Source organism: Castor canadensis, chromosome 5 (assembly GCF_047511655.1).
Source record: "Castor canadensis chromosome 5, mCasCan1.hap1v2, whole genome shotgun sequence".
NCBI classification, from domain to species: domain Eukaryota; kingdom Metazoa; phylum Chordata; class Mammalia; order Rodentia; family Castoridae; genus Castor; species Castor canadensis.
In genome coordinates, this window is record NC_133390.1 from 134,965,278 (window position 1) to 134,978,613 (window position 13,336).

General features: G+C 47.5%; 1 long non-coding RNA gene across 6 annotated transcripts in view; it reads left to right on the forward strand.

The window, feature by feature from the left end:
* Window positions 1-2,840: 2,840 nt before the first annotated feature.
* Window positions 2,841-13,336, forward strand: part of LOC141423343 (uncharacterized) — a 36,672-nt gene continuing 26,176 nt past the window's right edge. For 4 of the 6 annotated variants that reach the window (XR_012448131.1, XR_012448133.1, XR_012448135.1 and 1 more), the window contains exon 1: window positions 2,842-2,907. This is a non-coding gene — a long non-coding RNA (uncharacterized lncRNA). The other 2 variants (XR_012448136.1, XR_012448132.1) reach the window with 2 other exon arrangements.

Sequence of the window (13,336 nt, forward strand, 5' to 3'; positions counted from 1 at the left end):
TTTATGGTTTCTGCGTGCTTTATTTATGGCTTATAAATGTGTATTCTGGCTGCATGGCCAGAGTTCCACAAATCTATATTAAAGTATTATTGCTGGTTTTATCCCTTGAATCTTTTCAAGATTTTCTTTCCTTCCTTCCTTTCTTTCTTCCTTCCTTCCTTCTTTCTTTCCTCCTCCTTCTCCTCATCCTCCTCCTCCTTCTTCTTCCTCTTCTTTTTTTTTCCTCTCTCTCTGTTTTCTCTGTGGTGTGACTCAAAAAATAAACAACTTTGAGAAATATTTCAAGAAAAAAGTAGTCCCTGGCTAGTTGCAGGGTTTGGGAGAAGGGCAGATTATTTGCCAAACATTTTATTTAAATACCAAAGTGGAACAAATTTTACTTTAAGCATTCACTGCTGAGATCTAGGTAACATTTCACTTTTCCTTACTTGACTACATATTTCTCCACCTGGCCATATTCCATCAGTCAATCCTTTTTTTTTCCTAAGTTGTTGACACCAATTCACTAAACACCTCTGTGCAAGTACATCATTAAACAGAAGTCAATATTGTTTGTGGTTACTTTTTACATTTTGATATTAACTTTATACACAATGAAACATACAAGTCCCAGATGGACCATTACAGCAGGTTTCAGTTTTTCAAGCCAAGACAAAACTTATCCTAACCTGAGATGTTGGAAGGTACTGTGACGTTGAGGTATCTTGGGTCCCAGGACTGGCTTGTGTAGGGGACAGGCAGGCTTTTTACACGTGTTTCTGTATTTCTGATCTTAATCCTCCCTTCAAGTCAGTGAGCTGAGACTAGATTTGAATTCTTGGTGCTAACACTGCTTTTTGCTACTGTCTCATCTTCCAGCCTCCAGTCTGTGTCTACTCCACCAGCATTTCTACCACCCCCCCCCATACACAGGTGTTCTGCAAACGTGGCAGACCTTGGTGGAAAGTCAATCTAATCTGGAGCAACATTTAGAAGATTGTTCTTGAATTGGTTTTAAATGCATAGCTGAGGGGAACAATACAAACCTCCTTTAAAAAATAAGATATGTTTGGGGGTGAGGCAGAGATAAGGAGTATGTAATGCTATTTGTCGAATGACCACGGTAGTGGTGAGATTCCAGTGTCTCAAGATTTGTGTCCCCTTCCTCCCAGCAAACCCTTGCAAAGTGTCCTGTTAGCACAGTTCAGGTTTGTGGCTGAGTAGATGAATGGGTATTTTGTGATCCTTCAAAGAAACTCCAAAAGTATATAGAAAGACCCAAAATAAATTTTTACAAAGCAGGCTACCTCTCACCCTAGTCACCCCAAATCGGTAGCCAGTTGCAGTAAAACCCAGGCTGGAGTGGCAAACGGTGAGCCCACCGCCATTGGCTTTGCATCTTCGTCTCCGCAAGCTTGCTGGGCCAGGGAAGGAGCCAGTGTTGTCTCGGACCTGCAGACTTCAAGCTATTCAAGTGCCTTAGCAAAAAGTTTGCTGTGGGTAAAAAAATCACACAGTAGGCCTCAGAGGCCTGTGTTGCCTCAGTTTCTAAACTCCTGTTCCTGTTTTGTTTTCCTCGGTATTGGGACTTGAACTCAGGTCCTACACCTAAGGGCCACTCCACGAGCCTTTTTCTGTGATGATTTTTTATTCCGAGATAGGATGCCAGTAAGTATTTGCCCGGGCTGTCTTTGAACGGCAATCCTCATCTCTGCCTCTTGAATAGCTAGGATTACAGACCTGAGCCACCGGCGCCTGGTCCTCTCCTGTTCTTTGAGATTCCCGACTATCCAAACCTGGATTATCCTAGCCGTGCCTCAGTCCAGAAGAGCGCTTCCCTGGCATTCTCGGCCACCTTGCTTAGGTCTCTGTCCCCTCCCCACCCCCAGCCTGGCCTTCCCACGCGCTGGGGGGGGGGTGCTCCTCGCCTCCGTCCCCCAGTCCTCCCTCCCCTTACTCCAAATCCCTTTTTAACATGCCACATTGTCCCGAAGAACACAAGAAGGAGAAATTGGGGGCGGGGGGGGGGCAGAATCCGGAGGCCGCAGCCAGCAATCAGGCCTTCTCTCCGCCTAGCAAGGACACACACGTTGTGAGCCGGGCCTGAAATGTGTTTCATTATCACATAAAAGGCTCCCGTGGCGAAGGAGCCGAGAGGCAGGGCCGGGGGCCGAGTGGGGGACAATGGAGGCTGAAAGCGCTGCCTAACCTGCAATGTTTCGTATCGCACGCCCATTGTGCAAGGGTCGTTTTAAACTACTTAGCTCGCCCCCTCCACTGATCCCTGCCGATAAGATATAGTTCTATCCGAATACATAAAAAGGATGTTGGGGCGCGGGTGCTTTCGAGAAGGCTTTTCTGCACTTCTCGTGTCTTTCACACACACCCCTCCCGATCAGTCCCCTCCCCCCAGTCCGGGTTCCTAGCTTAGGAGCTCAGGGATCGCCCTCCGCCCTTTCCTCTACTCTATGTATTGTGGGGTGCAGGGACTCGCCCCCCCACCCCGTCTTTTTCTTCCTTTTCCGCGCGCGGGTTTAAGCAGCCGTGATCTGTGAATAAACAAAGTCAGTAAACAACCGAAAAAAACATTCTAGATCCGAATTCCAGGAGGGTAAACTTTCCATGCCACGTCACACTTCAGCAAATTTGCACAGATATTATATTGCCTCCCCCTCCTTTATTATTCTTTTTTTTTTTGCCAGGATCCCATTGTACTTAACTGAATTTTATAACGCTGATCGATATCTTGGTAAAATATTCATTTTTAAACTAGCGGGCAGTGAAATCTTTGCTTTGTGTGCTAAAGTCAACAGTCGCTCGGTTTGAGCTCAAATAAATGCAGGGATGCCTCGGCTGGGAGCAGTCGGACGCCTCCCTCCGCGCTCTGGACGCTCTGTCGCCCGCCCGCCCGCCCGCCAGCCACCGCAGGTAGGGAGCGCGCCCACTCGGGGGCCGCGCCCGGGCTCCCCGCAACAGAGACCGCCCCCCACTCGGGTCCTCATGTCCCCCCGCCCCCCAGTCTCCCTTCCAGGAGCTCCGATGTCTAGGTGGGGGTTGGGGATAGGAAGCTCAGCAGATGAAGACCCAGGGGGAAGTGAGAGGTTGCCTTTTCTGCTAGGAGTTTCGAGAGTGCGCCGCGTAGAAAAGTGAGAGTTACAAACGGAGCAGTTACAGAGGAGTTTGGTGGAGCTCCGAAGCAATGAGTGGCCGGACAGGCCCCTGCATCCACTTGGGGCTGGGGATTCGATCCGAGCGCCGCGAGTTTTCCAAGGACAGCGAGTGTGTGTGGTGGGGAGTGGGGAGCACTCTTAACCTGACAGTCTAGGTTGCGGGTCAGCAGGAAACGTTAAGCGTGATGCAAGGGACTCCCAAGAGGCAGAGGCGTGAGTGGTGAGGACGCCCTCCCCACATGCATACTGGTTTCGAGTTCATTCTCTGCTGTTTCCCCGGATCCAAGCCGATCGAGGCTGCTGAAAGGGTTGGCACCCATCGAGAGTAGAGGGGAGGGGCAGCGCCCTTCCAAGTAGCGAGTGACAGCTCTCGCAGCAGGAAGCTGCTGGTGGCCTTTACGCACAGGCGAGTTTGGTTGCTGACAGACTGGGGGAACCTCTGGGGTTGGGCCCAACAGAGAAAGTCAGAAACTGGCGGCGGGGCCATTTATCACCCCAGTCCTTCAACCCAGTCTCTTCTTTTCTTTGTGAGCCTGGGTCCCCGCTGGCCCGGGACACAAATGCGCTCGGGCTTGCTGGACTTGTGCTTTGAGGTGCCAGAGGACGCGAGTTTGGAGGACAGACCAGAATCAAGTGCGTCTTTGCACTACCTGCAGGGAGATGCCGACCTCAGAAAATTGGTAGTTCCTCTTTTGTCTGCTAAGGGCCTTCAACTTTCGAACGCAGTGTATAGAAAAAGTGTCTTTCCCCAGGGGGCTACTCCTTCCACCACTCTCTCGCAAATATGCATTCTCCCTGGGGCCTTTGTTTTAAATGCCTGGGTATGAGGAGTCCTAAGAGGCTCATGCCATGCTGGCTTATTCTGAGTCTTTCGCCAGGTGGTGAGAGTCACTAGGTTACCTGCCAAAGAAATTGCTGCCACCTCCAACTGTTAAGCTCTTCTAGTCTGCGCTGCAGCCACCAGGTCGAAAACCTAAGTGGGAAGAAAACGGTTTCACTGATGCTCAGGTTCAGTACTATGTGGGCACCTCCACATGTGGAAACTCTAGGTATCTTCCTTCCTTCCTTCCTTCTTTCCTGCCTTCCTCCGTTCCTTCCTTCCTTCCTTCCCTGGCACGTTGGGCTTCGCGCCCTTGTTCACCGCATCCGAGGCCCGAGGAGGGCGCGCCCGCACATTCTGATCCGGGCTCAGCCTCTCGTAGCTGGTTATCTTTCCTGAACAAGCTGGAGCACCGGCAGGACACTGGCAAAGCTAATCGTTTTTAAATAATTAATGTCTCCGGGTTCCTCTGGTAATGCAGGGCTTCGAATCCGTCAATTACTTGTCATTAGACCAGTGTCGCCCCACGGCCTTCCCTCGGGCCTTTGATGGCGCCGGGTCACCTCGCCCAGCCCCACTCCACAGCGGAATTAAAAGGTGCCCGGTCTTTGAAAGCCGGGTGCTGAGTAGCCAGCGCCCTTAATTCTGCGCGAGTTTTGAAAGAAAGACCCTCGCTGAAGAGATGTAATCTTTCAAATGGCCAATTTAAACGCCTGATCTTTATCGCCCGCCTTCTCAAGCCTTTATAAAGAGAAGTCAGTCCTCAGTGCTTTGGATGCCTTTTAATGTGGCGGTTGGGGCAGGAAGAAGCGAGAGATAACGCTTAATAGTGCGTAAGGGGAGGCGTTTGTCCAAGGAGGTACCGGGAGGAATCTCTGGGCAACTTGTTTTCTTAGCAGCAGCGCATCCTTCTAACCATAGCGGGCCAGGGATTGCTCCTTGCTGGAGGGAAGGGTCGCTGAGAGCAAGCAAGTCTTTCAAAAAGTGTAGAACCAATAGATTTCCCAAAATGCAGCGGATCTTTTTCTGACTGAATCTTCTCCCTGCGACAGACAGGAGGAAAAGGAAACACTCTCTGTCTCTCTCCATACCACCCCCCCGCCCCAAAGCCACAGCAGACCTGGCGTTGCTGAACTGCTGGTGCTGGATAACGCCCACAAACTTATAGCCACCAAGTCCTTCCTCATAGAATAGACACCCCCCCACCCCCACCCCCCTCCGCAATCCACACCCTAGCACCACTAGTCCCAGTTTGCTGTCCTCCACTGTGGCAAAAGAACACGGTTTCAGACCTGGAATGTTTTTGCCTTAAGAGAAGAGGGTGGACACCAACCTTGGCAGCAGCACCATGGCAAACACAAACAGCAAATGGTTGGTGAATGAAATTAAAATACAAAACCAAGGAAAACAGACCTCCAAAGTTTGCAGCTTCCTTCTCCAGTCAAATGTTCTCTTTATAGAAAAAAATGGAAGGATCTCAGGACCTTATCTGTCTACTCTCTTTGAACAAAAAATACACACTGTATCTTCAACCTTCCTGGACTGTAAAGGCATCTGCCCCCTCTTGGGGGCTTTATAGCAGACTTCAGATAATACATTTCTTGTAACCTCTTATCCCCAGGACCGGTTTTCCTCTGAGAAGAGGGAAAAAAAGAAGTGATAGGGAACCAAGAAAAAGATAATTTGAATCTTAGGAGGATCTGTGTAAAGGATGGACAGAGAAAGACTGAGAACTTGACCAGACCTGGGCTTCTCTTCATATTTTCAGATCCACATATTGTCTTTCTAGGGCAGGTCACTTTGTTTGGGATTTTTCAAAACATTCTCTTTTTTTTTTTTTTTATGAGATGCACTGGATATGGATAGACACGTTCAGAGTCAGGCAAACGAAAATAGCATGGAATAGATGTGTCCCCAAGGGAACGGCAGAGGCCCCAGCTCCTGGCAGGCCTCTTCTCCCTTTGACAAAACTTCCAGGGAGTTCCCTACCCTCATTCACTCCAGGGGTTGCCTCGGAAGCCTAAATCCTGGGGCATCTTCCCCATTATGCTCACAGCCTTCCTGCCCACTCTCTTATCCCTTTTCTCCTTTCTTCTTTAAAACAATCATGTGTGTCCCCCTTGCCCCCTCCCCTCATTGTATTTGTTGATGACCTAACACGCTCACACCAAAAGCCACACACAGAAAACCAACAATGTGGGATGGGAGGAGAGACCAATTATGACTGAGGCTAACAAGCGGGAACACCCAAGTTGAGGCCCGCTGTCTCCTGGGAGACTGATGGAGGCTTATTTTACAAGCTGTAATTCTGTCGTGGTCCCTATTGCCAGGCTGGAAGTGATGCCTCCTCTTCCCTCCCCCTCAGCCCCACACCCCTGGGGCAGATTTCAGACCTTTTATATATATTCTGCAGAAGAAGCGGCCCCCTTGTGCCAAAGTCCCCCTCATAGACAGGTAGAGAGGATGGGGACGTTTTTCAAGCATATCATCACAACAGTATGCCTGCTTTTACATGTGTGGCTGTTCTCAGAGTTCCCACATCACTGTGGCCATCCACATGGACTGGTCAGATGTCACTATCACCCCACCCAGGTCCGCATTAAAATCAACCTCTCTCTCTCTCTCTCTCTCTCTCTCTCTCTCTCAACACAACTGATAGCTAGGAGTGCTGAAAGAAGTAACCCAAATTAAATTACATTCATTCATGCAAAACTACAGTTCTCATAGTCTCACATGAGTGAAAGCCTGGGGTATAACCTTCTGTGCTAATTAGAGGCAGCAGTATTCCCAGCAATCCCAGGTGACCATGCAGAGCTACTGCACTCATTTGACTTAAACAGCATTACTGGAGGAGGGACATTGACCATCACAAACATGCATGTGTAAAGAAGAAGAACTAGTGTTTTGTGGGTGCTAGAACTTTGGACCAAGAAGACATTTGCTGTTTTTTAGTTTTTGCTTGTTCTTGCAATGCCACTTCCATTTAGCCAGAGGTAAATCAGTTTTCCATTGTTTCATTTACATGAACACAATATGACAGAAGTTCAAGAATAAGCAGGGATGTTTTTCAACCAGGTTTGGTCATGATGAGCCAAGCTAATCAAAATAGAAATGCATATGTGTGCACTTTGATTGCTCTTTCTTCAGATCTGTATAATGAGTTCTGTTGCCTCAAAGAAAGTATATATAACTCCTGATCCGAAATCCTGAGTGATATAAGGGCATTGCTTGAAAACATAAAACATAGTCTTGGGAAGTGTTTTACTGGAAAGAGCTTGGAAGGAGGGAAGACGTGGTGGGTGGCTGGAGAAATGGGAAGGACAGATGATTATATGACAACTTTCTGTAAAGGAATGGCGTGAAGTGTCAGCCAGGGCAGGACCTGGGTCATAGAGAGCTCAACAGAGGTCATAGGCATCTTATTCAAATACATAAAGATGTTAGGGCTTGAGGTGTAGCTCAATGGTAGTGCACTTGCCTAAAAGGCAGGAGGCCCTGGGTTCGATCCCTAGCACCACAAAAGAAAAAAATATACAACTCTGCCTAAGCTTTCTTGCTTGCTTTACCTTCTAAAGCCCATTCTAAATTTAAAATAAAGTAGACCATTTTTACTGTGTTTTCCATTTGTTCTGCAATTCTGAGCTACATTAAACTGAGTTGTAACTTCAACTCTATACCTTGCTGGCTGAGAAACTTATCATCTACTCAGAAAATTGAGTTGTTTCTTTGCAGAAATTTTGCCTTTTGTTCTATCATCTTAGTGTTTCTTGCTGCCTTTCACATCCTCCAACATGTGCTCACCCCCCTCCCCATCTCATGTCTTTATCACAACTCTATTCAATCCCATTAGCACTGATTGGGGTTCCCCAAGGTGCTAGGCACAACATAAAGTATCTCTCTCCCCCGCATCCCCCTCCTCCTGTAGAGGTCAGAATTTATGGGCCTGGGGCTAAAGAAATGTAGGAAACTTGCTCTAATTTCAAGGCTCAACACTGATCTCCAAGTTTCTTCAGCTTCTCTGCTTCATATAATGCTGGGCTCAGATATCTTCTATTTCAGTGTAGTAGGAAGCCTGCCTTCTCAGAGCTCCAGAATTTGCAAAGTGTGCTGTGTTGGCAGAGGAGAATGTCTGAAGTATCAGGGGAAAGCTGTAACAATCAGGAAGATCTCAGGAAGACTGAGGCTTGAGTTTCCCTTGGAAGGATGGCAAAGATGCCATCAACTGTCTTGGAGATCAGGCTGATTCTCATTTTTTCATTTGGAGTGATCATCAGAATTCTCTTGTGGTAATCATGGTCCTTCAAAGCCAGCCAGAGGTTTGTTCAGATCTGCCCCCCCCCCCCCCCCCCCCGCTCCACAATCAAAGCTCTGGGGCTAGTTGGCTAATACAGAAAAAGAGGAGACAGAGAATAAGCAGATAGATGGCTCTTGAATTTTGAGCAGAAAGAAAATGCCAAAGAAGAGGAAAACATCAGGGGCAGAGACTATGAGCTGCAATGTGGGCTTAAAACAGTCCACATAGCCAAGTTATTTAGAGCTGTGGCCTCGGATCATCTTTATTCCTTTACAGGGAGATCCAGGGAGCAGGGGCCAGGAATGTTCCAAGAGGCTCTTGCTTCTGACCGCCTTCTGACCCGCACCTGGTGGCATGACAACGCAGGTGACAACACAGCTGGAATGCATGCACTGCCTACAGATGGTCTCCAGCATGCCCTTGCCCCAGCTGTGTGAACGCAAGACTCCAGCCCCCACAGCATGCCTCCCCTGACATATACAAATGTAGATCTCGGTTAAACACATGCTTCAGAGGTTTGCCCAGAATAGAATGCTGGCCAAGGCAGACTGGAAGGAGGATGTGGCCCTGCAGCTAGTAGGCCTGTTGTTAGGGAAGAGACTTCAGAGTGTGCACAACTGGGCTGCACGTGGGCATACACAGCAATGATGACTGAGCATCTGCTTGCCCCAGGCCCTGGGGACACAGGGTGTAGCTAAACACTGGCCCTTCTAGAAACCACAATCAGGCTGGGTGCTGAAGTCCCTTTTAGCTTACTGGAAGCCAAGTTCCCTGGCCTTTCCATTTTTAGTGGTGTGGGATTTCCTAAAGACCTAGCATCTTCCGTCATAGCATTTTAGGCGAGACTTAGATGAGTGGATTCTAATGCCAGCCCCATGCACCGCAATGTTCATGGTATGAGGATGGCCAACTCTTGGAAGCAAAAAAGTTCTTAGATTAAACTGCACTTCCCACTCCATACTGAATAACTGAAGTATCAGACAAAAGTGGGGGCATGAGAATGAGGCAAGTTACCCACACTTTGGTTGTTTGCTGTACCATCTAAAGACCATGAGAACAGAGGAGAATATCATCTGGGGGGAGTTCCTTATGGGGATGAGCAAAAGGGAGATGGGCATCCAATCTATATTTTGTCCTCTCTCCATTTTAATTACACCCCTCGCTCACCAGCACAATTTGCCAATTAAAGGCCAATCTCTCTTGATTTCTTTGCTTTTAAAGGACATTTCGATTCACCCAGGCAGGCAATTAAATCCCCCTGGAGCCTCTCCCTTTCCAGAGCTCATGAACAAGATGAGTCCCTATCTGCTCCCAGCATCGAGCCTTGGGAAGGAGTTGATCTCAGGTGCTCACCTGCAGTTATCAGAATGCCAGACTCATTTAGGGAGCTCAACTCTGGACCCTGAGGAGATCCCTTCATTGATTGTGGAAAGCGCTGTTTAGATTTTGTCCTTGCTCAGTAAACAACTAAAAGGAACTGCACGATTTCTGCCTTGCACGCAATGGAGTCTCTCCCCTCCTCTCTTCCTCCCCCCCCGCCCCCACCTCTCTCTCTCTCTCTCTCTCTCTCTCTTTCTTTCTCTGTCTCCCCACCCCCCCTCCCTCCTACCCTCCTTCAGTTCAGGCAGGCCTCTGGACTCCTGTTTATTAATCACAATCACAAAGTCAGATCAGAATCTCGTTATAACATCTTTACCTAATCCCCCTGCTCCCCAACAGTTGGGTGGATTTTGAGGTGCTACCTAGTCCTCTGACGACTCATAACTCTCCCAAAGGACAAATCCTCCCAGGTGCCTAAGTCTGCAAGGAAAACTCCAGAGAAAAAAGATGCACCTGTGGACCCCCTACTCTGCCACCTTGCTAAGTCCCCACCTAGCTAAAATGCTAGCCACAGACTTATCAGGGCCATTCCTCCCTCACCTCCCTTCCCCCACCCTATGCCTGCTGGAGTTACTAGTTGTTCTTTGATAAGCTGGTTGCTGCTCGGACACTGAACAAAGTTGGGGGTGGGAGGTGCATTTGCAGTCCCCAAAGCGGGAGGGTTGCTTCTGGACAGAGCAATGGGAGTCCTCCACACAGATTTCTTTCTAAGGTGCAAAAACGAATTACTATAGCACACTTACACTATAAACATCAAACTTTTAAGGTCCTTAACAAGATCTCCATTCGCTCCTCAATTACTGATAGAAAAAGTGAAAGACGTTCCCTATTGTTCACAATTTGCAATTACCTGAATAGAGCGTTTGTTATAATTAGACCTCCTTCCACATCTTTAAGGACAGGTTTGCTAGAAGTGATTGTGCTGAACTGCACACACAGCTATCTGTTTGTGTAAAATAGGTATAAAAGTTTAGTACAAGTCCTAAGCAAGAGCATTTAAAATTCAACAATTACAGTTTTAAAAGCCAAATGTTATAAACCAGTTTTCCTGAAGGCATTGAACAGTCAGCTTTTTTATTTTAATTAATGAACTTTCTCTGTCAAAGTTGGTACTATTTCTAATGAAATTCTTTTCTTGTTTGCCTAAACTCCTTTCACACGATAGAAAATATTTTTCAAATTAGATCACCTCAACTTAAAATACAATTCCCCATTATCATCTAACCTCAAGCAAGAAACTTTTTAAGATGTCTCAAAAATCTAATTTGTGAATCTATTCATCTCATTTTTCAAATGAAGGGATGCTATGGAAATTAGATAGCTATTTTAAAATATAAGGTACCCCTAGAGAAACCAAAACAGTCTGTTTCTTTGCTCCTTTCGTTTTTCTAGCATAATGGTTTAAATGGGTTACAAACTGCATTTGGAGTTTCTATGTATTTGTTCTGTGCTGATCTATCCCTACATTTGATGAGTTTCAATTATTTCTTTGTATAATTCTAGTCTGCGGTGTCTGGTGAGGATGGAATGGATAAAGGAATGGCTTGCATTCACATTAGTTTTGGAGTGCTACTCACAGCGGGTCACAAACATAGTGGTTTCATTGTCTTTGCTAGTGCTGTGTTGTTGAATATCAGTTTTGATATAATTAAAATTACCGATTTCATTTCATATTTCCTCTAAATTTTATGTACAAAAAATAGCTCAATGGTCCTAAGTAAACCTTTTCTTGCACAGATTTCTTTATTTTTCTCAGTGTTCACCCTTGTAGCAATAAAATCTACATTAAAAATATATCTGGGAAGAAGGAAACTTATTTATCGTTTTTGGATTGTTCAAAATTATTAATACAACATTTAAAATATTTCTGGGTAAAAACGGAATTGAACTAAATCGGATGGAATAGGAATTTGTTTTCTTTGTGCAAGTCTCCCCACACCTTGACTAGTTCAGAATAGTTTGGATATTTTAAAAATAGCTTGCTACCTCTGGAGCCCAGACAAAGCCACGTTGAATTGTGAAAAATAATTCAGGACAAATTTGCAGATATTTTTAAACTCCCATGACACTGAGACGGAGCGACATTCTGTTTGGTACAAGGGTTGAAAAACACAACCTAACGGTGTTTACATGTGTATTCAGCCATGAAATTGAATATTATCAAAGTTGAAAAATGCAAATCAAATTAAAACCAGAGAAAATTGTCTTTGGAATTATAGTGGCCTGGAGCCCCCAAGTGTCTGTTCACATTAAAGCATTATAAAATGAAAACAGTGCCCCCCTCATTGTTCTCCCCACGCCACCCCCACCCCCATCCCAGGCATGACACTTATTCTTTAACTTTCTAGAAAAGTGTCGACATTTAGGCACAAATCACATTTAATATAATTTTTCTTAAAAATAAAATGCCTTCCTTTACTCAAGTGTTCCTAGCCAGGCCTGCTCCACAAACCCTTTCCTCAATCTGAAATGTGCTCCCAAGCCGCTGGCCGGCGATCTCACTTTGGCTCCCGCGAGTAGCCAGGGACCTCTTAGTTCAGCGGGTGGCAGTCACCAAAGCGGCGCGCTCGGGTCAGGGCGCACGCCGGCGCTTCGGGGCCCGGAAGGCGCCGGAGGCTGGCGCTCTGGCTCCGGGTGCGTGGCGGGTGACAGGGTCCTCAGGCAGCGCAGCCTGGCTTGCTTGGGTGCATCTGCGCGCCGGCGGGGCAGCTGTACAGATAAAAAGGCCCCCGGAACCTCAGGACTTGAACGCGCGCTGTCGCACCTAGCCGAGCGCTGGCTGCCAAGATGTGCGCAACAGCGAAACCTGAGAGACCTCCATGCGGGTTTCTTCCTAGCAATTCTCAATGCCTTCTTTTGTGATATAGGACTTCCCAGGGCCTTGGTGGAAGAGATCGAAAAGGGAAATGCCCCTAAATATTAATTTTTTTGGAGTGGGTAGGAGATCTAAAGAAGCACCAGGCAGAGGGGCGATCGTTCTTGCTAATTTCCAAGTTCTAGAGCGCGGAGAACCTTCCCTAGGCAGCCAACCCCTGTAGACCGCACTATCCCACCAACAGTTGTGGCGGGAGCTGCAGACTATTTCCCTTCCGTCTCTCTCCTATCGCCTTCCTGCCCCGGGGAAAACCTGCGAACCCGGGTTTCTCCTTCAGGGGCCAAGGTCGGCCACTTTCAGGGAAAGGCATCAAGGCACCGCGTCGGCTGGCGACAGGCAAGACATACAGATAGAACAGCCTTGGGTCAAGGGTGGGAGCGTGACCCAGGTGGATTGGGAGCCTGATCAAGGCAGCCACGCCCACTAGTCTGAAAAGCGACTGGTGGGGACACTAGGGACCTTAGCAGTGGCTAGGTTGTGTTAGAGTGGGGTAGAAAAAACTTTGAAATCAATTTGGCGACCTCTGAGGATTTTCATTTCAGCACAACCAACCTGCACTTCTGTGGTTTCTAACACTTGTTCACCCTAACCCCAGTCCAAGCAGCCTCGTCTCAGGCTGGAGATCACGAAGGACAGTCTGACTTTTTCTCCTCTGGGGAAGGACGGCAATTGGTAACTTCTGTGTCATTCCTTCCTCACTCTTGCCTCCACCTCAGTCCTTGTAGATTCGAGGAGCAGCCCTGGTTCTAAAAACACAGTAACTCCGGTTTGGTCCAGCCAAAGCCATGGGGGCGGGGCGGGGAGCAGTGGAAGCCAAT